Below are 23288 nucleotides of genomic sequence, written 5' to 3' on the forward strand. Positions count from 1 at the left end.
AATGATTTTCCTTGAGTGTTTCTGAAGTTCAGCCCGTGGCAAACGGTGAAGAGCTGTCTGTGGGAAGAGAGAAGTTTCTGCTCTTAGCTGCGCCCCTACCCCCTTCCTCCCAGGAATGTTGGAGGCAGCCACGATCTCATCAAGAGAAGGTAGGAGTTTAGATTTCAAAACGTAGATGTCACATTTCAGTGTAAACGACTCCTACATGAACACTTTATCAGTATGTCAAGATGAATTTTTTATCTCCTGGCGGAGAGGGAGATGGGAGGGGGGCGGGACCTCGTTTAGAAGATTGCGCTCCCTAGCTTGGCAGGAAAAGTTGGTTGTTTTTTTTTTTTTTTGGCGTTTCTGTGCATCTTACGGAGGGTCCCCATCATCCCCGCGGGGCGCACAAGGAGTTGTGAAAAGTACCGCACAACTGGCCACCGGAATAATTCATCCCCTCCACCTTCTCGTTAGCGCCTCCCACTTCTTCTCTTTTTATAGCAGTTTCTTTCTCTCGAAAAATCTCAGGTTACTTGACTGGGAGTTCTCAGACCTCCAGTTTCAGCCCTGCCCTCAGCCTCCAGTCGTTGAGAGAGAGACACCCAGCCCCAGCAATCGGATTGGGCAGCCCGCCTTGACACACCACTGTGCTGAGTGCTTGAAGACGTGTTTCACCAGATGGTTGGGGTTAGCGTGTGTCATCACATTCGAGTGGGGATTAGGAGTAGGAAGGCTGCCTTGCCGGAGCTGTGTGGTCTTCTCCAAGGGAGAATTGCGGGCAAGAGAACTCCTTTGCTCCGGGGAGAAGAGGAGGAATTCGTTTTCCGCAGCCACGAGAAAAGCAGTGTTTTCAGGTAAAGTAAAAGACATTGAATGAGCCTCTCTCTCTCTCAACATACTTTTGAATGGAATGCTAGCACAGCACACTTGTCAAACCCAGTTGCTGCCCTCCTCTCAAAGCGGCTGCTGCAGGGCTGACATAGCTTGGTGCTTGGCTGTCTTTACAGAACTAACTCTCCTCAAGCCTTGCTCTCGAAGGTGTAGCTAAGAAAGTGTCTTTGGAAGCCTGTTTGTCCCCCAGCCTTTCATATCCCCGTTGCATATTCCAAACAGGAGCTAGACGTTGTTCAGAAGGGATGGAGAAATCCAAGAAAGCATGTCTCTCAGCTTTCGAAATTTACCAGTCACTTTCAAACTGTGGCATTTTACCACCCAATGGCTCAAGGTTCTTTGAAGAGTCTATTTGCTGGCAGAGATGGAAACGCTTTCTTCCCCAATTTTTTTTTTTTGCATTGATTTGAGGTGGACCAAAGTGTTTTCAAAACCAGTTGGAGATGGACTCTAAACTTGGAAACTCCTTGAGGGGCTGCCTTCAGAGCAGCTGAGAGAGGCTTTAAAACCAAAATGCTTAGAGCTAGAAGAAAAGCAGAAAAGGAGGAAGTAGGAAAATGCTTTTTTAACATGGCCCTTTTGCAGCTGCAGGGGAGCAGATGGAGGTAATTCATTTGCAGATCTGTTTGTGAAAGTTTTACAAGTCACTGAAAAGTAAAGAAGCACCTCTAATGGATCGTTAAAGTCCCTACATTTATGGGTTTTTAAACAGGCTATCTGAAGTGTTAATTAAATGTAAATAGGTTTTCTGGCTTGGTTATAAACAAACTAAAAAAAAAAGGTTTTAATTACAAGTTAGTCATTGGAAATGAATGGTCATCTGACAATACAAAATGAGTTGTCATGGTATAGTGAGTAGCCATTAATGTAACCACTGTTGAAAGCATCACCAAAATTAAATTGAACTGGATGGAGCAAGGGGGGCTTAGATCTGATGCTTAAGTTGTGGTCTAACAAAGGTCTTTCAAGTTGATGTCCTGTTTTTGTACAGGGATAAAAAATAATTTTTTTCCATTTTTCAAGTTTGTGATCCAGTGAGGTGAATCCATGTGTTACTTCCTTTGCACCCTAACCGACTTGCCTTCCCACATCAGTGTTCAGATACCTGTGGTGCTTAAGAATTCCTGCTCCTATTGGGCTTTCAAACTGAGTAGAGAAACCCAACACCCTCACCCTTGACAGGTGAGAGATTCTATGAATAATACTGTATATAAGCTATTCTGAAATAAGAGCTGTTTTGTAGGTTGAATAACAGGATTTATGGCTAATGCTCTGTGATATTTGTATTTGGGTACAGAAAGATGCTTGAAAAAATTATGGTTCAAGTCACATTGCATATATATTTTTGGCAACCAGAGTTTATTTTTTAATCCTCTTTGTATTTATTTATTTTTCTTTTCCATTATGGTTTATTAATCCTCTTTTGAAAAATTAAAAAAATGTGTGATCATTGTGTCTAGCTGTTAAACAGAGTGTTCTCTGAAACTGTTTCAAAAGTCTTCTTCAGTGAGGAAACATCCTCAGAAATAACCAGGCAGTTATGAGGACTGAGTAAGATCCGATTCCCAATATTACATAACCCAAAGAGGACTAAGTTCATAAGCTGAAGTCTTTTGGAATTCCAGTCATTCCATTTTAGCTTTACAATGGAACTGAGGTCTAACAAAATAAAGACAGAAAAGCAAACTAATATCTGGAGTGAGGTCAGGATTAGGATAACAGGCACAGCCTGGAGCAGGTACAGTGCTGGCTACCAATGCCACTTTCCATGATCACAGAGATATTTCAGGAAAAAGTCAAGGCCCTCGTCACCGATAGCTCTTTCTCAGGGAGACATGGTTTGATGGCCTCTAACAAAGGCAAGCCACTGATTAGCCACGGGACGCGCCCCCCCCGCCCCCCGTCCTGCTCCCCGCCCACCTGCAACAAGCATAAGGCGCTAATACTATAGACCGACCACCAAGCTGTCTGTCCAGGATTTGGGCAAAATGGGAGAATTCCCCTGTCCCCGCCCAAAGTCAGTTGTCTGCAGGATTTAGGCAGGATGGAAACAAGAAAGGAAGTGTTGAGAAATAATAAATTCACACCTTGAGAAGGCAAAGTTGTATGTTCCTCCCTCTAACAAGGCAAAGGTAACATGAAGTTACTTAATGAACCAAAAGGATCTGTTTCAAGACAGCGCCCACAGGGCAATTCCCGTTTCTTGTCAAAATCGAAATCCACTGTTCCAGATGGAAAACATTCAGAAGCGTATTCACTGTGACTTCCACATACCTCTGTTTGACACTTGGTTTCTTCCTGACAGCACTTGCACGGGTAACACACGTGAAGTCCCCATCAGTGTTCTAACAGCTGTGAAAGTGCTTGAGCACAGGGTATATCTCCCAGAGAGGTGGAACATCCCTGGGGGGCGTGAAGGGGGGAATCTCAACTTGCCCTGTGGCTGCAGCCTGTGATCAAGGCACGCAGGAAGGTGGCAAATCTGAGGCCGAAAGCGATCTGAAAGCTTGATCCATTAGCTTACAAAACCCACTTTGACAGTGTTGTGGAAAACTAAAATCCATGAATCCAGGCAGTCACTGAACTTGTGGTAGATGATGAGCGAGAGCCTTCACCAAAGAACTAAAAGGGCTCTCTCTGTGCTCGCCTCCTAAGGAAATTTATGTGACTTCAAGCAGATTGCTGTGGTCATTTCCATTGTAATAGTACTGAAGAGTGGCATGTCTGACACTTTGCATTTCCTGTCTTAAGTAAATACCCATAAGGGAATGGATATGGGGTTTTGTTCTTCTGTGGTTTTGATTTCAAATGGTTTATTCTTTAGGAATCCAGAGAGCAGGAATTCTGATACTGAGTACTGAGATTTTACCAACTGTTGCCATGTGGATGAGGCCAACCAATGGGTCAGGTCGGGACATCTGGTTCTTTTTCCCCCGTGCAATATTTTTGTGTGTGCAGAGACCATGTAGTAAATTTAAGGGAGTTAAAATGTTTAAGGAGCTGACTCGAAATAGATTATCATTTTTAATCATTATTATTGACTTTGAAGAAAAAGAGGCTCATGGATGAAATTAAGTCTATAGTGATATGGCAAATTTACCTTTCCTTTAGGTTAGATCCATGCGGGGAGAAAGATTTGAAAGAAGATATTTTATGGGAAAAGTTTGTCCTGAAATATGTTTCTCATTTAAAATATTTTCAACTCTATTTCAATATGCTGGGAAGGAGGGCTATTCGTCTGTTAGCATTTTTTTTTTTCGCTCTAATATTCCTCTCATCCCCACAGCCAAACTGCCATCAAATCCCGTGAGTCCTTCCTGTAAAGCATCACTCACATCTGGCCCACAGCTACTGCTCCAGTGCAATGATCCCTCACACATGGGTCATTACAACAACCTCCTAACGGGTCCTCTTGCCTCCACTTCCCTCCTGTCCACCAGTTGTCGTTGAGCTTCCTTAAAAAAAAAAACAAAAAAAAAACCATGGGTTCCATCAAAACATTTCTCAGCTGTGACTTACCAGATGGATTGTCATTGTCCACAAGATGAAGTTTGAATTTCTCAGTACGACATGCTGGCCCTTTGTTTTTTGGCCCTAACCTTCCAACTGTAGCTCAGACGGGAAAGAATCTGCCTGCGATGTGGGAGACCTGGGCTCAATCCCCGGGTCGAGAAGATCTCCTGGAGAAGGGAATGGCTACCCACTCCAGTATTCTGGCCTAGAGAATTCCATGGACAGAGGAGCCTGGCAGGCTACAATTCATGGGGTCGCAAAGAGTCGAAAACGACTGAGTGGCTTTCACTTCACTTCACTTCCAACTCTAAATCCCTACAGCAACAGAAGTCTACCCTTCCCTGTGACTGAAGTGGCCAGGTCAATGTCCCCCACTTCCTGGTCTCTTCTCTTACCTCTAACCACTCCAGTTTTCCCATCTTATTGTCTGCAAAATGGGAGTTTATCATTACGTGTATTCCTTCTGGTTCTATGTTTATAAGCCTGTGTGTAGGACATCCTCAGCCTCTCTAAGTTCCACCTCCTCCAGGAAGCCTTCCCTGACTACCATATATCCCACTGAGGTTTCCCATCCCTTGGGGCTGACCATTAACACAATTACCTTGTTTCTTTACCCTTGCCTTTTTATCACTTGACTGCTCAGGTAGGGTGAAGTCTCCTAAGACAGGAACTAGTCTGGTCCACTTTGTGTCTCATTAAAAGATGTGTGTCAACTAGCTCACAAGGTCGCTCAGATATGCAAGGCACTCTTCTAATTATCCCACTTTAGAGTCATTTGTTGGCTCTGATAGCCTCCTCTCCATTCATAAAAGAAAAAGGAAAAAAATGGTAAAACTTAATTGGTTATATTTGGGAAATACAGCTTAGGAAAGATGCCACTTGTGAAATGATTGCCCCAAATTAAGCTCGACTATTATCTGAACCGCCCCCCCCCATCTATTTCAGTTTTCTATAACAGTGGCAGGAAATTTTGCTATGGTGTGAGATTTCAAATATGATTTAGGAAGCAGAACAGTCTTTGGGTTCAGACAGACTTGTGCTGTAATTCACGTGCTGCTTCTCATGAACTGTGTGGCTTTGAACAGATGACTTAACTGTTCAGCTCCTTCTGTAAAATGAAGAGAGGAATACATTCTTTGGGAAAGTTGTGAAGAAACCTACAAAGCACCTAGCTCAGCGCATGTGCAATAAACAGGGGAGAAAGAAGGTTGGTATATACATAAGTGGATGCAGGTCTAGGATGCGTGACTGTGTTCATCTTGGTCATGTCAATCACTCATTCTGTCTATTTAGAACATGTCTTCTTTTAGCCTTTTTCTCTGCCACCAAAGGTGGTAGTGGGGTGGAAGTTGGGGAGGAGACGGGGAGCAGGAAGAGCTGCTTTTAGCATTTAGGGGATTTGGAGCAACTGAGTTAATGGACCCATAGGGACAATGGTGACAGCTGAATACCCTTTGGAGGGAGGAGGGAGTCCTGGGTCCTGCATTAAAGGATAATAAAGAGCAGACACTGGGCTGCAGGGCGAGGGGAACAAAGGGCCTAGGCAGTGGACTCCAGCAGGGAGCTGAATTCACCAACGGGTCATGTGGTTCTCTTCCTTCCCCCTGCCTCACTGTTTGGAAAGAAATAATAACTTGGCAAAACATTGTAGAGAGTCAGGTCAAGCTTCCAGAAGTAATTGGTAAAGCAAGATACCATTTAGACAAAGCAAGGCGCTTGGACCTTTGCTATCCTTCACCTTGAAAGCAAATTGAACAAAAAGCTGAACGCAATCAGCTTTAGTTCTGGCCTGTTTCCAAACTCTGCACCCACCATCAAACACTGAGTCGTCTATCTGTATCCTTCCCCCAGAAGGGCAGTGGGCAGACCGAGAAATGATCTCACAAAGCACTAAATGCCACCTAGCAGATACGTCCTAGGACCCTGGTCATTCAGTTTTCAGGATCTTGGGATAGATCAAAGAATATTCTTTGCACTCCTGATCATCTGGTCCGCACCTGCCCCAGACCAGGGAAAGGAAAGAAAATGGGAGTCCTATAAATGAAGGGCAAGGCAGGATTTCTGGAGATGTCTCTCTTTTACCAGCAGAGACAACTATGCAACTTTCAAAATGAAGCATTAACAGTTACCTGGCTGGACCTCATCTCTAGGAGCAGATACACTGCTGCTGCTGCTAAGTCGCTTCAGTCGTGTCCGACTCTGTGCGACCCCATAGATGGCAGCCCACCAGGCTCCCCCATCCCTGGGATTCTCCAGGCAAGAACACTGGAGTGGGTTGCCATTTCCTTCTCCAATGCATGAAAATGAAAAGTGAAAGAAATCACTCAGTCGTGTCCAACTCTTAGCGACCCCATGGACTACAGCCCACCAGGCTCCTCCATCCATGGGATTTTCCAGGCAAGAGTACTGGAGTGGGATGCCATTGCCTTCTCCGGCAGATACACTAGATGCTGAAAATATGGGATCCATGTACTACTCCACAATGGTGCATTTTAAACCTCTGTTAATTAAAAAAATGTAGCTCTACACTTGACCTCCAAAAGTCAAATCTTTTCTTATACTCTGATCTCCTTTTTACTCCACAACCACAGATCTGTAAGAAAATATTTCTGCATATTTGAAATTGTGGATCTAAGAAACTCTGAGCCATGCCACTGTTAATTAACTAGAGAGGGTGAAATCAATACTGAAGAGCTATGCTGAAAAAATGAGCAGATACAATGTGTTTCTGGGTGAGAAGGTAGTGTCTACCCAAGTTAATCTACAAATTTCAGGTAGTGATAAATTTTCACACAAGACAGTTAGATGGTTGACAGAGGGCGCAGCATTTGGCAACGGGTTAAGAGCCCCATTGGCTCTGGTTGAACATAAAATAAAGATTCAAAAGTTTATTTGGCTGATAAACTCATGAGCAAGACTGGACACTTGTGTAAGAGAAGAGCCATAGTAAGAAGGGGATTTGTTTTTATCTCATATCCAATTATGTTATAAAAGTACAATAATTGAATTTTCTCTTCCAAAGCAATTGACTCTGAAGTACACATTCATCCGCCTTCATATATTTTTGCTTTTGTTTTATTCTCTTCAGTTTTTTCACTCTCCTCAGTCTTCATCTCTGTTCTATTGTTGTGGTTCAGTTGCCAAGTCGTGTCCGATTCTTTGTGACCCCACGGACTGCAGCACAACAGTTTCCCCTGTTCTTCACTATCTCCTGGAGTTTGCTCAAATTCATATCCATTGAGTCAGTGATGCTATCTAACCATCTCATCCTCTGCCGCCCCTTCTCCTTTTGCTTTTAATCTTTCCCAGCATCAGGGTCTTTTCCAATGAGTCAGCTTTCCGCACTGGGTAGACAAAGTATTGGAGTTTCTGCTTTAGCATCAGTTTTTCCAATGAATATACAGGGTTGATTTCCTTTAGGATTGACTGATTTGATCTCCTTGCTGTCCAAGGGACACTTCAGAGTCTTCTCTAGCACCACAGTTTGAAAGCATCAATTCTTTGGTGCCCAGCCTTCTTTATGGTCCAACTCTCACATCCGTATATGACTACTGGAAAAACCAGAGCTTTGACTATACAGACTTTGGTCAGCAAAGTGATGTCTCTGTTTTTTAATATGCTGTCTAGGTTTGTCATAGCTTTCTATCCAAGGAGCAAGCATCTTTTCATTTCATTTTCCTTTCACTTCATTTGTTGTTCTGGTGTTGGCATTGTCCAAATCTTCAGCTCAGCTACAAACTGTGGTTGCTAGAAAGAAGGTCTATTGCTACAATGAACTGAAACCCTGAACTAGTTTTTGTTATTACTTTGTTCTGCTTTTTCTCGTCTGCAAATAGAGCTACTAATATACGCAGCTTTTCCACTTCATGGAATACATAATAGGCCTGAAACAAATTTATTTCAAGAGCTCAGGAAAATTCTCCTGTAGTCATTTCCTTGATAGAGCCTCCAAATACACCAGTCTAAGCATCTCTGAGCAACAAGAGTACATTCTTAACAGACAAACTAAAAATCTGAATTTCAGGGGGTTCTGTTTATTGACCAGTTTTGTGGTATGGTGTTATAACTCATAGGCAACACCTGCTATATTAACTTAAAACTGAAGACCAAACTGTTAATGAGATATTAGCTCTACCAGGGTCATGATGATAATAGATGAAATGCATACAAGACTGTGCATTTCTTGGTAAGTTAACATAAAAGTGTACACCTGTGGTTATTAGCCTCAAACTCCTATTACTAATTTGGCTTAGCATCAAAATCACCTTTCTATAACATAACATGTCCTCTGAATAGACTTCCTGCCAGTTTCAAGCTTCCTCCTTAACCTTCACCTGCCAGTAATCAGTCTTCCCCTGAGTAGAATCTCCTAGCACACAGATGTGCTTGGTGTTGCATCCATAAATTCTGGACACTTCAGCTTTTAACTTTCATCTACAAGAAGTGCATCTTCCCCCCAAAAAAGGCCTCTAAAATCATGTGCTCCTTCCTTTATCTTGAGAGCTTTCACACTGGCAAGAAAAAAGAAACTCTTCCGGATACAGCAAATGAATAAAAGCAAGGGGTGTATTATTTATTTCCAAAGGTTTCACATGTGTTATCCCATTCATGTCATATATGGTATCTATATTTAGTAAAAGAGACTTGAGGGACAGACTCAATATCAAACAGCTTAAACTACTTTTTGGCAGTTGATCTGTTATCCTAAGAAACAACCATAGGTAACTTCTAAATAAAACCAAAAGAACAGACTGAAAGCTGTATCAATATGCTAATACGTGGTGCAGTGGTAAAGAATCCTCCTGCCAATGCAGGAGATGCAGGAGACCAGGGTTCGATCCCTGTGTTGGGAAGATCCCCTGGAGCAGGAAATGGCAACCTACTCCAGTATTCTTGCCTGGGAAATCCCATGGACAGAGGAGCCTGGTGGGCTACAGTCCATGGGGTTGCAAAGAGTCAGACGCGACAGAGCAACTGAGCATATGTACTCAACAACTTCTTGTGTATATACTTCTATCCCAGTGCTCAGAGGATTACAAAATAATATAGGATACTATTCTTTCCCTTTAGGAATATCTAGTTTAGCTGTGAGTGGAAGACACGCTCCCCACTTCCCAAATTTTTTTAGTAGTAATGCAAAGAATTTTGTGGTCAAATATCAATTATTACTGCTGCTGCTGCTGCTGCTGCTAAGTCGCTTCAGTCGTGTCCGACTCTGTGCGACCCCATAGATGGCAGCCCACCAGGCTCCCCCGTCCCTGGGATTCTCCAGGCAAGAATTCTGCAGTGGGTTGCCATTTCCTTCTCCAATGCATGAAAGTGAAGAGTGAAAGTGAAGTCGCTCAGTCGTGTCCAACTCGTAGCGACCCCATGGACTGCAGCCCACCAGGCTCCTCTGTCCATGGATTTTCCAGGCAAGAGTACTGGAGTGGGGTGCCATTGCCTTCTCTGTCAATTATTACTACTAATTAAATAAAAAGGATGTCCACAGAGCCCCCTACTGGTGGAGCGGGAATCTGAGCCAGGCAAGACTTTTCTCCAGGTCATTAAGCAGATGAATCAGAGCAGTGATTCACCTCCATTCTTTGCAAAGTCTATGGAGACAATTCATTTACCCTCTTTTCCTCAGTTTTCTTCTCTGTCAAATGGAGATATGATCATCACAAAGTGTAGAAAGTTCAGTGAGATAATAAAAGTAAGATGTTGTACACAGCACCTAGAACTTAGTAAGAATTCAAAGAGTTGGAAGCTTTTTCCAAGACGGCAGAAGGAACCACCTGAGTTAAGGCTTGGAGTTAAATTGTGCATGTCGTTTGCAAGCCAAGACGTAGTATTTCTGAGTCAGAGGATGTGCATAGATGCAGTTTGGGAATATGATAAAGGAGTATTCGGCAGAGGAGAGGGAAGAGAAAGGAAAAAAGTGATGGAGGAAGAGAGAGAAAAAGATGAGAAAGAAGGAGGAGGAAGAATACAGTCCTTGGTTGCCTCTACTTTGTACCATTTTTTAGTCTTTTTTATTTTTTGGCTGTGCTGTGTGGCATGCAGGGTCTTAGTTTCCAACCAGGGATCAAATCTGTGCCACCTGCACTGGGAGCTTGGAGTCTTAGCCACTGGACCACCAGGGACGTCCCCCCTTTTCTACTTTAAGCACATCATGTCAGCTGAATTAGGCCAGATTCCAGAGTGTCATGACACATCAGGACTTCAGCTAGCGAGGTTGTATCTACTTTTGAAATAGATGCCTTAGGATGTTTGAGCAGTAGGTTTTTCAGGAATGGGGAGAGGGAAAGAGAGAAAGAGATGAGTGTGGGGGGAACACTCAATTGGGAGTCCAAAAAAGAAAATGAAAAATAAGTTGCTGTTCTCATCAGTAACCCTGACAGTGAGGAACGGATGGGTGTAAGAAACATTGTGAAAAGCTTGGTAATTAGTCAAATAAAAGACAAAGGAAAGACAAGTGGCAAAGAAGACACAGGCATGAAGCCCAGGAAATCAGGGAGTGGTGACATCCCTTAAGGAAAATAAGGATGCTGGAAGTAGAACTTCCTTTTGTAACACTATACACATCCCAAGCTATGGCTGAGATAACTTTGTAACGCAACACAGGCAAGTGCGTGTCCTGTGTGCTCAGTTGTGTCCAACTGTCTGTAACCCCATGGACGATAGCCTGCCGTGGTTCTCTGTCCATGGAATTCTCCAGGCAAGAATACTGGAGTGGGCTGCCATTCCCTACTCCAACAGGTAAATACATGTGCGTCTAAATGTTTAATAATATAATTTTGAAGCCATAAAATTGAACTTTCTGATCATCCGTGGACAGAAGGCAGAAGATACCACTGTGGTGTTTTTTATGACATATTCCTCCTCAGATAAAAAGGATCTTTTCTCAGATTCAGAACATAATTGGCTCAATAACTCTTCTAGTGTTTTTAAACTTAAGGGAAGTAAGGGATTTTCAAGTCAGAACAACAAACTACTTCTGCGCAATATCTGTAATTCTCTTCTTTCAGCTCAGAAAATGTTAGTGGAGAGGGACATATAATTTAAAGAGTAAAGAGGCAAGAAGAGATGAAATATTTAAGTTGCTTCTGCTCGTAAACGTTCAGCTTATAACTTGGTTGACATCCTTTTACAAAACGTGTGAATGACTTATTTTACAAGTGATATAGACACTCCCTTTTTCACTCACTACAACGACAAATCATTCTTAGTTTAAAGCTTTGAGAGAGATTTTCCTGCCCTCCTGCTTTTCTTTCTATCTCCTCTTGTTCTATTCTTTTGTTTGTCACATTTCATTTTAAGCTTCTCTCCAAAAACAGGAGAGCCATTCTTGATACTAAATCAATGAATAATTTTCAGGATTAGGTATAATTTTATTAGAGGTAGAAGATTATATTTGCCATTTCACACTCTTGCACCAGATGTGGGGAGGAGCAGGGCAGCATGATTGAAAGAATACACTGCTTGAATCTGCTAGATTTGGGATTTAAATTGCTAGGAATTTGTGGGAATAATACTGACCTGGGGAGACCTGACAGCATTTTGGTTCCTCAAAAGAGACTTGGGTTCTGTTCAAATTTTTAATGAAGACTTTGGCCCGTTTTATTTTACTCAACTGAGCTTGCTGAACCATGTTCCCTGGTTCCTATTGGAGAAATGCCAGCCTAAGTATCCACACCTATAAATCTAGTTCTCAGTTAGGGTTGCCACCCATGGGGGTCAAATTAGCATGAGTTAGTTTATACTCGGAAGCTATTAATGGCTAACAACTGACTTGGTCATTCTCAAGACATCCAGTGCAAGGAACTAAGGAAAAAAGACAGAATACACTCATTCCATCATTAGAGCAATAAATGTCATCTGCAGCAAGCACAAAAGTTGGGTTTAACTGTGAAGTTTAACACTGGGTCTTTTCTGCTGGTGTCCACTTAGGTCAACAGGCCCATGAGCCTGCATATGTGGAGATGAAGGTATGGAGTATAGGCTGATATTCTAAAACTCCTTCATCCAGACTGTCTAAACTCAGATTTCAATTCAGGATTCTATTCCTACATGTTCAACTTATCCACCTGTCTCAGAGGTACAAAGACTTCTTGACAAGGAGAAGCATAGTCCTTGTAAGAAAAGAAAAATGAATAAGTGGAGAGGAAGGGGGGAAAATACCAGTCAAACATACCGTGTTTTAGAGTCATGTTTTTTTGACACAAAAATAAGGACAGAAAACAGGAAATAAGCTTTATGAAACACTTCATGTGTAGTGGTTGTTATTCTCATTAGTTGTTTTGCTCTAAAATTGGAGATCCAAGGACTTCCCTGGTGGCCCAGTGGTTAAGATTCTGTGTTTCTTATGTAGGGACTGTGGATTCAATCCCTGGTCAGGGAACCAAGATCCCAAATGCCACGTGGCACGGCAAAAAAAAAAAAGTTTTTAATAAAAAGTAGATAAAACCAGAAATCCATTGAGCCACCCTTCTGGGCACCCACTGCCTTCATCTCAGAAGTGGAATTGGAAGTACTCTTCTAATTGTTTCTGCCACTATTACAAGTTTAGAAAACCTCACTGGACTGCCTCATTGGCTTTAGGTAAGCTTATTTCATGCTGGGCAAGTAATAGATTAAAATGTCACTAGCAATGACAAAATTTGCTGAACAGTGGCAGTTGTGTTATAGTCAGGAAAAAGAAGCAGAGTGGTACAGTGGGAAAACATTGGCAACCCAGATTCTAGAGCTTGGTTACCATTAATAATGAGATATTGAGCAAATTAATTAACCTTTCAGGAGCATGCCTCCCACTACTTCTTAACCTTTTTTCTACTGTTCCCTCCATCAAATTATCCTCCTTAACTGGCAAGCTCTGCTCTTTCCCTAAGACCAGTCTAAATAAATAAGATATTCTCCTTTGAAATTAAAAAGCATGGTGGGAGGAACAGGGAAGGACTTTAATCCAGTTTTGCACCATCTCTTGCTCTTTTTCCACTCATTTTATATATCACTATTAAACTAATCTTCTAGCATCATTTTCATTATGCTCTTCCATTATTCTAAAATAGCCAATTTTCTATAGCATCCAGCTTATTAATAAATAAAACACCAGCCTTTAAGGACATGCATCATGTTTTCCACTTGAACCATATCCCTTCCCTGATGTACTTTCTGTTCTTTACTAAGTTGGTTCAGTATCTCCTAAATTTCCATCACTTACTTTTACTGCTAAGGATTTGCCCATAGTGTTTTCTAGGCTCAGGCTGTCCTCCCATCATAGTTGTGATGTTCACATCTCACCCATCCTTGAAGAAAAATTACCCCATTACTTACATGGAACTTTCTTTTGTTTGCTATACCAACTATTAATAAGTCCCTTCTCATAGGTGATCTCTTACCACTTAACATGTTGCCATCTAATTTTAGCTCTTGATTAACTACAATTTTGCATTTATTACTATTCTTCATAGATTTTTAATATTGCTCCCTCTCTTTCTTATCAGAAACATGAAGGTAGAAGTTGAGTTTTAAACCTCTGCCTCTATCAAGCATAGCTTCAAGACGGTATATCTGATATAGGCCATAGGTCTTCATTATATATTCATAGCCAGATTGGTCAAGGATAATTGGAATAGAAAGCTGCACTTTAGTCACTGAGAAATTTGAGGAAACTAATCAAAAGTAAATCCACAACCACAGGCAATTCTTTTGACACTGTGGAAAGCACTATCTCATGCACCAGTTTTCTGGCTTAATATTTTTCCATCTTCTGCACATCACTTTCTCAGTGCTGCATTTGGGCCAGCTGAATTCCATCCAGAAACAGATTTAAATAGACAATAGGCCAACTAGAATTCCCATCCTCCTTGATTAGATGTGAAATTGCAGAGCTGGGTGTCACTCACATGCCAGCCACTCAGGAGTCTATGCTATCAATTAATTTCTCTTGAGAGCTGAACTGAGGAGATTGTGACAGTTCCACTTTTAAGGGCATGTAAAATTATGGCTAGACCAGAATTTTAGGGACAGTGCCAGACAGACAGACCCACCCCACCTGGATGAAAGTATCCACTATCTGCTGCATATCATAAATTAAAATTCCCTGAAAACCCCACAGTAAATCATATTTTTCTGTTTCTGTAGTTGGATTTGACTATAAAAATTCATTGGCTTGAAATCACATTCTCAGCTGTAAGACAATTTGCCAGTGAGATGAGAGGTTTTAAATCACTTAGAAGAAAGAGGAAATTATCACACATTCTATTGGATCTACTGGATCTTATTTCTTGTAGTTTTCTGGAATAATCAGAATTAAGGCTTGATTTTCCAAGAAAGGCATGGAAAAATATCACAGAAGCACAGACTATAAGAGGTATACCTCAGAGATCATCTAGGTAAAAATCCCCCATTTTACATCCGAGGAAACGGAAAAAAAGTATGAAGGTGTTTGTGCCCAATCGTGTCCAACTCTTTCGGACACCATGGACTGTAGCCTGCCAGGCTCCTCTGTCCATGCAGTTCTCTAGGCAGGAATACTGGAGTGGGTTGCCATTTCCTTCTCCAGGGGATCTTCCTGACCCTGGGATCAAACTGGCATCTCTTGTATCTCCTGCATTGGCAGACGGATTCTTTACCACCAGCACCACCTGAGGAGATGAAGCCTGCCTAAAAAAAATCCTAAAACCCACATTTCCCAGATAGTTCTAGGCCAGGCTTTATAGAAACGTATAAGGCAGTAAAGTTCTACCAGGACTCACTGGATTTCATGTGTCAGATGTCCTCTAGAATCAAGGAAAACATGAGGGTGTGAAGCCAGCTCTCCCACGGCCCCTCTTACTAGTGCCAGACTGCAGAGAAGTCTCAGGGCTGGAACAAATACCAGCAGAAGCATTTACTGTTTAGGTGTATTCTTTGTGGAAAATCTATTCTACCAGAAATACCCAAGCACTGATCTGAAACTTCGAAGCTTTGTTATAAAGAGCCTTGTTTGTAAAGGCCCCTTTTAACCTTTGCCAACAGAATGCTACCCAAGTGATGACAATAATATTAACCATCACACCCTCAAAACATTTTCCTTTGAGTCAAATCACTGGAACTTGCAGTCTTTGGATTAGCAAAGCAAATACATCATTTCTGCACACCAGAAAACAGCATCTGAGAGAGGAGTCTAGAGAGCTAGTGAGTAGAGTAATCCACATTGGAACTCATGTCTTCTAACACCTACTTCACTGCTTCATGTTTCCAGTGATTCCAAATACATATATTATTATATATGTAATACATTAGGGAAACCTGTTGCCTTCCATGGGCTTCCCTGATGGCTCAGAGGGTAAAGAATCCGCCTGCAATGCAGGAGACCTTGGTTTAATCCCTGGAGTTGAGCTGCCCTGACGTCACCTCACTGAGAAATAAACATTGGACATACGTCCTCAGGTTCTGGAATTTTCCCAAGAGAAGTATAAGAGCCATAGTCTTCAGAGCTTTCTAAATTATGTGAGTATATAAACCAGTATGTACCTACATAATTTATGTCTAAGACAGATTTATTTGTAGAGGAAGTAAAATGAGTCATTATTGGATTATAAATGTCTTTCAAAATCATTAATTTACATTTTTCATCTTGCACTATCATGAATAATAATTTAATAATTCCAAAAAAAGATTAACTTAGAATTTTAAAGTGTGGTTTTGATTTTTTTGGAAAAAATAGCTTTGTTTTTAAAACATATCCTATATTTCTATTTGTTATTTAAAAAGTCACTGATTTTCAGAGCAATGCAAGGAATATGTCACAGAAAAAAAGAGTATGTGCATTCAGATTGTTATCAGCTATATTTCAATTCACTGTGATTGAAAACCTGGTTAGAACTATAAAGAAATCAGGCTTTACCAGTATTACATCTGCTGGTAAAAGGGAGAATTCTGTTGTGAATGTAGAGTTAATTTGGCAGAATAATTACCTGTTTGTCATATAGCTAAATTTTAATCACAGCAAGTGCTGAAAAAGAATTCTATGAAAAATTATATCTTCGGTCCACAAGAATACTTTCTTCTTTGAACTAAGCCTATACATTGACCACTTCTGTAAAACATGCTTTCCTATTTATTATTTGTATCTCTGCCGTTGTTCATAATGAAAATAAAACAGGTCATTTTCACTACTTGAAGGGAGGGTCAGAAGAAATAAAGCTGAGCTCTTTCCAAACTCTTTATAGTTCTTTTGTTCTGCCGTTGAGCAGGGGTTGCCCTTAAGTCGTTATGACTTTTTTCTCTAACATGCTCATAATCTCCACCAAAAAGACTACATAAAATGGCAAGCTGTTAAAGAAGAAAAACTACACACAAAAAAGATGCAAATTTTTCAGTAGTGTAACTGAAGAACATCTTTCTCATTTCCCCGACCCATCAGAGATTCCAAAGATTACTCAATCTTCAGCTTCTTATACACAGAGAAAATGGACTTCTTAGTTTGACCTTCCTTGCTTAGTCCTCTAATGTTTTATGAAATTTGACTTTTCCCATTTATGAAACTTTTAACTTTGTATAACAATCTATACTTTCTAAAGTGCTTTCAAACCATTCATTTGATCTTGAAAACCTTGTGGAACACATCACCCAGCTAAGTACCTATGCCCCTTTTAAAGAATAAGAATGAAGTTGCATTCTTGGATAATACACAATGAAAGATATTTAGGGTTATAAGACCATGAGTCAAGCAGCTTTCACTGAACTCAAGGAAAACAAACAAACAGTGAAAGTGAAAGTGAAGTCAGTCGTGTCCGACTCTTTGCGACCCCGTGGACTGTAGCCCACCAGGCTCCTCCGTCCATGGATTCTCCAGGCAAGAATACTGGAGTAGGTTGCCATTTCCTTCTCCAGGGGAATCTTCCCAACCCAGGGATCAAACCCAGGTCTCCTGCATTGCAGGCAGATGATTTAACCTCTGAGCTACCAGGGAAGCCCATAGAAAGAGGAAATGAGCAACAATTGATGAAAGGATTGGGCAGTTCAGTTCAGTTCAGTCACTCAGTCATGTCCAACTCTTTGCAACCCCATGGACTGCAGCACACTAGGCCTCCCTGTCCAGCACCAACTCCCGGAGTTCACTCAGACTCATGTCCATTGAGTCGGTGATGCCATCCAGCCATCTCATCCTCTGTCGTCCCCTTCTCCTCCTGCCCCCAATCCCTCCCAGCATCAGGGTCTTTTCCAATGAGTCAACTCTTCACATGAGGTGGCCAAAGTATTTGAGTTTCAGCTTCAGCATCAGTCCTTCGAAAGAAATCCCAGGGCTGATCTCCTTCAGAATGGACTGGTTGGATCTCCTTGCAGTCCAAGGGACTCTCAAGAGTCTTCTCCAACACCACAGTTCAAAAGCATCAATTCTTCAGCGCTCAGCCTTCTTCACAGTCCAACTCTCACATCCACACATGACCACTGGAAAAACCATAGCCTTGACTAGATGGACCTTTGTTGGCAAAGTAATGTCTCTGCTTTTGAATATGCTATCTAGGTTGGTCATAATTTTCCTTCCAAGGAGTAAGCGTCTTTTAATTTCATGGCTGCAATCACCATCTGCAGTGATTTTGGAGCCCAAAAAAATAAAGTCTGACACTGTTTCCACTGTTTCCCCATCTACTTCCCATAACGTGATGGGACCAGATGCCATGATCTTCATTTTCTGAATGCTGAGCTTTAAGCCAACTTTTTCACTCTCCTCTTTCACTTTCATCAAGAGGCTTTTGAGTTCCTCTTCACTTTCTGCCATAAGGGTGGTGTCATCTGCATATCTGAGGTTATTGATATTTCTCCCAGCAATCTGATTAGAATCCAAGTATTCTTATTTTTCCACACTTCCTGTAAATCTGTACTCTATTTCTGTATAAAATGAACAGTAACTTCCACTTAAAATATTTATAAACCACAATTACACTTTTTGCCAATCAGTCATCAGTACCATAGCTCAAGGAAAACTCATAATTATTATTTAGCTATAACATTTGTTTATATATCATATTACCCATTTCAAATCATTTTTATAATCCTATTTTATTTGATCCTCATAACTTTTTGAATAAAGTAGATAGCACAGGCATTATTGGACCCATTTTACAGATCAAGAAACAGACTGTGAAACTAACTGGCAGTCATATTCTGGAGACAGATACATAAGTCTGAAAACTTCAGAACAGTACTCATGCCAATGAATCCTCTTGACAGTCCAGTGCCTTTTCATACCCCTAATGACCATATCTAAAACTTCTAGGTCTCATGCTTTATTGACAAAAATAACAGTCAAAGAACAAAACCAAATGACTGAAAAAGATGCCTATGTTTTACTTACTATTATACATAACAGCTAAGTATATTGAGTACCTATCTGCTATGTGTAAGGAAGTGCTTTATATATATATTATCTAATTTAATTTTTCCACATCTCTATGCCATGTAATTCTCATAGTCCCCATCATACAAACAAGGAAACATGTCTGAGAGTCTAACCTGACTGATGTGCAGAACTATCAGGGCTAAGGCAGGACCTGCGAACCTCCCACCGTTAATTACATTGTCCTATTCCACATTTTCCCTTTTTCCTTTAAGCTCAGTTGATATTTCAGCCAAGTTCTTTTTCATATATTCAATGATCTTAAACTCTGCAATTGAGAGAATTCTTTCCAGGAACAGAGTTTGTATGGAAAAACACATGTTTGAAAAAGCAGGTACCATATCCTATTTGCACTGGCAGCAGTCTCTGGCATATATTAAACATCCAGTAAGTGTTTGCTAAATGTAAAGGATGTTTGGAGTTCTCTCTTAAAAAGCTTTCAAGATGTCATGATCTAAATATTTAAATGGTTGTTGTTGTTTAGTCACTAAGTCATGTCTGACTCTTTTGCAACCCCAGGGACTATATAGCTTGCCAAGTTCCTCTGTCTATGGGATTTCTCAGGCAAGAATACTGGAGAGGGTTGCCATTTCCTTCTCCAGGGGATCTTCCCAACCCAGGGATCGAACCTGTGTCTCCTGCATTGACAGGCGGATTCCTTACCACTAAGCCACCAGGGAAGCCCAAATACTTAAATACAGGATTTATGAATCGGTTCAATTTGCCAAGTCTCAGCTTTGCCGCAAAACACATAGTTTCAAAGCCAGAAAAAAAAAATGATAGAGAAGTGAACAAATTTCACTTAAGAATATTTTTTAAGCCAGTTCTTGGAAACCTGAACTGCTCTGTCAATAATCTGACAGTTTTGGACTGTCTGAATAACCTTTTTTGGATAATTTCCTGTTTCTATGACAAAAGTAATGCTCAGTCTCACCGCTGGTGGGAGTCCATGATTTTTCCCTTTGCTACAACCAGTCAGGATAAAAAGTGAACATAGATGACTTACTATGTAAGGTGCCCTCGCAGACGCCGGCTGAGCAATGATGCAGAAAAGGATCAGTCAGGGAAGATGTGAAGTCCAGGTAAGTGGCAGGATACAAAGGGTACACTTTTCCACCTCCTTTCTTCCTACCCACGATTGCAGCCATCCCTTTTGTGGACGGCTCCAAAGTTTCTGATATTCACTTGTATCTGTCTTTCCTCAAACACGAATAGTTAGGTGAGCTAAGAAGACCGCATTCCCTATATCTTTCCTGCCTTGGTACTATGACCTTTGTCCTACCCCACCCAGAGCACAGACACTTTAAGTGCACAGCTTAACCTGACTGCAATGTTAGTGAATTTCAGGGTAAAAAATGCATTCAGGTAAGTCAATCACATGTCGGTCTCAGGTTTCTCCACTTGGCACCGGTTTATAGCAGCAAAGCAACTCCTTTCAGGCTCTGCCCGTTATCACTTCTCTTGCTGTCCATCACTCTTGCCTTGGGCTCTTGACCTCTGGTTCTTACTAATACACCTGCCAGCCCCAGACATGGGTACTTGTAGATTCTGCAGAATGAGGCTTTTTCCTGTCTCCGGCTCAACACATCCTCCACCAGCATCTCTCAAAGACTGCACGACTGTACGACCCCCACACCTCCGCGTCCATCATCTCCTTCACCTCCGCACCTCTTCATCTCCTCTTCCCACTCTGTGCTTCTGTGCTTTGCCCAGTCCCTGCTCTTTGGCATATGCTTTTGCATTTGCCATTTTTCCCTCTTGTTCAGTCGCCAAGTTGTGTCTGATTCTTTGCAATCCCATGGACTGCAGCACGCCAAGCCTCCCTGTCCCTCACCATTTCCTGGAGTTTGCCCAAGTTCATATGTCCATTGAATTGGTGATGCCATCCAACCATCTAATCCTCTGATGTCCTGTTCTCTTTCTGCCTTCACTCTTCCTAGCATCAGGGTCCCCTCTACTTTCTCTCTCTCTTTCTCTCACACACACACATACAGAAAAAAACAAAAAAAAACTGGAGGGAGCAAACTGGATTTGGTCCCGTTGAATTTCTTGGATCATGTTCCCTGGGTTCTTTTTTTCTATGTCTCTCTAATCCACTATTTTCTAGCAAAAGCTTTCTTTGGATTTCTGACATCAGCCCTAACAGCTTGAATTTATCTGATGCTCTGAATAACTTTGCTCCCGGGGCTGAAGTCGCAACTATAACACTTGGATTATTATTAGTAATTATCAATCATTCTCTTTTTAAAAAGATCCGTACTGTTATCTCTTTGTATCATTTAATGTTGTTGTTTAGTTGGGAAGTCATGTCAGACTCTTTTGCAACCCCATGGAATATAGCCCACCAGGCTTCTCTCTCCATGGGAATTCCCAGGCAAGAATGCTGGAGTGGGTTACCATTTCCTTCTCCAATATCGTTTAATATTTATATTTAAATACAGAGCTGTTGCCAGGGTCACCGCTCAATATGTACTCACTGAAAAAAAGGAATATTTTTTACTCACGCAGGGCAAATAATACTAAACTAGTGATTAGGACACAAATGCCCTAAAATAGCCAGAAAAAGGAGAAACTGAATGATAACTGAGTACCGACGACATGCTGGACACTGCTATAAACTTAGTTGTATCTGTACTAGTCATTCTACTTAGAAGAACTAGACTTTAAAAAAAATTACACACCTGTAGAGCTAGGATTTGGACCCAAGTCATTTTGTCTTCAAAAGTCAGTGCTGACTCTCAAAAGAAAGTTCTGCATAAATGCTAAAAGGTAAAACCCCATCATTAATTACATGGAAGGAATTTGCATTTGCCTGCAATTTACAACTTTTCCCCAGACTAATTGCCAATGCTAGTAAAGTGCGTCTTCCCACAATTTACTAGGCTTTTTTTGTAAAAAGCTAAATGAAAGTTTGCTGTCAAGGTGGTGAGGAAGAGAAGACTGAGATTCAAGTAAAAAGTTGCTAACTGGTGTGCAAAACCATGCCCATTAAGAGGGGAACAACTCTTACAGAATACAGACTGGTCTGTACATTGTTTGTTAAGGGCTGGCATACACTTGTCCCTGTGGGCTCACGCCCAGGTCAGCCGCAAGAGGGCTGAAACAAACCCCCATGGAAAATAATATTGGTTATTATTAGATATAATTATTATTAGGTAAAATCTAGGGCATTGTGATGAACACGTGTTCACTGTTTTCTGTGAGGCATTATTACTGTTGTTACAAATTAGCAAGACATAAAGTGCACTTAATGCATTTTCCCTCAATTTACATGCCCTTCCTTCTTAAATCATTTCCAGAAATGCTTAGGAAATGTGAAAGGAGTTTATCAGACAAATGTATTGTCTTTTCCTCCAGCAGAATGTCATATCACTTCTTGAAAGATCCTCTCCAAATGCTTCAACTCAAACTGATTTTAACAAACTTGACTATACACACCATAATTAGGAAGCCAATTCATTCAGTTCATTTGCATCCGTCTAAATAATTTTTCCTGACAGATGACTTCCGTTCTAAGTACCAAGTACTTTTTAATCCTAGGCAGGTTATTGCTGAGGATAAACGATTTCACATTCTCATAAAGATGCCAGTCATTAAGAATATTAACACGAATTCCTTCCCCTCGGATAGAAAGGAGCTGTCATTTTAGCAATGTTGCTGCATCAGCCTTTCTATTGTCAAACAGAACAAATGATGAGAAAATCAATTTACTCTTTAGAATTAGTCAAGTGAGGAATTCTTTGAAGTGGGGGGTCAGGGTTTTTGTCTGGATTCCGTAATCTGGAAAAGCGGGTACTGTACAGACGTTGGTAAAATGTTGTGAAATTTAATGAGCACTGTTTGCTGCCATAGACCTTCCAGACAGAATCTATCTCTGAAAAAGAATTCCCCACTCTTAAAATAGAGGTTTGATGAGCACCAGATGTGGTTTAAACGAAGCCTTGTCCAGCTGAACTCAGAATATATTTTGATCTGTATGAGGCACAGTCTAGAAAGAGGGGCAGTGAATCGATCGACCAGAGCCTGTGTTGAGGGTGGTGGTGGGGCTTGAATATATATTTAGTCCATAAAGCTTCTCACATTAAGCAAAATGCAAATGAGCTTTTAACAAACACTTTCTAATAGTTGGAGGATGTCATACTTGCTGCTTATGAGACGATTTGCAGTTTTATTTCATGTCTAAGATGTGCAGAGGATAGCATTTCAATGGGTAGCCACAACCTTTAGGTGGGTCTGTATTCTGGCAATGATTGTACTTCCACATCTCAGTTTCTCCACCCACAAAGGGAAGATTAGCTAGTTCTTCAAGAATGACAAGCATTTAATATTTGGAAAAGACTAAATAATGAAGTGCTTGGATTCTATAGAAATGCCGAGGAGAAAAGATTTATTTCAAGTCAAAATCTAGTACAAACATGACCTTCCTATTGTAAATCTCATGAATAGGGAAAGAAATTACATCGAAGACTGTTTCTTGGGCTGAGAATTTGGAAATACATTAATATTGGGATGCTTCAGATGGTAAAAAAAA

General features: G+C 41.1%; 1 protein-coding gene across 1 annotated transcript in view; it reads left to right on the forward strand.

The window, feature by feature from the left end:
* Positions 1-539: 539 nt before the first annotated feature.
* SULF1 (sulfatase 1) overlaps positions 540-23288 on the forward strand; it is a 202937-nt gene continuing 180188 nt past the window's right edge. The window contains exon 1 of the mRNA XM_010848192.1: positions 540-839. The gene's annotated coding sequence lies outside the window, so the exon portion shown is untranslated. The remainder of the gene's footprint in view (positions 840-23288) is intronic.

This window comes from Bison bison, unplaced genomic scaffold (genome assembly GCF_000754665.1).
Source record: "Bison bison bison isolate TAMUID 2011002044 unplaced genomic scaffold, Bison_UMD1.0 scf7180017849896, whole genome shotgun sequence".
Taxonomy (NCBI): Eukaryota; Metazoa; Chordata; class Mammalia; order Artiodactyla; family Bovidae; genus Bison; species Bison bison.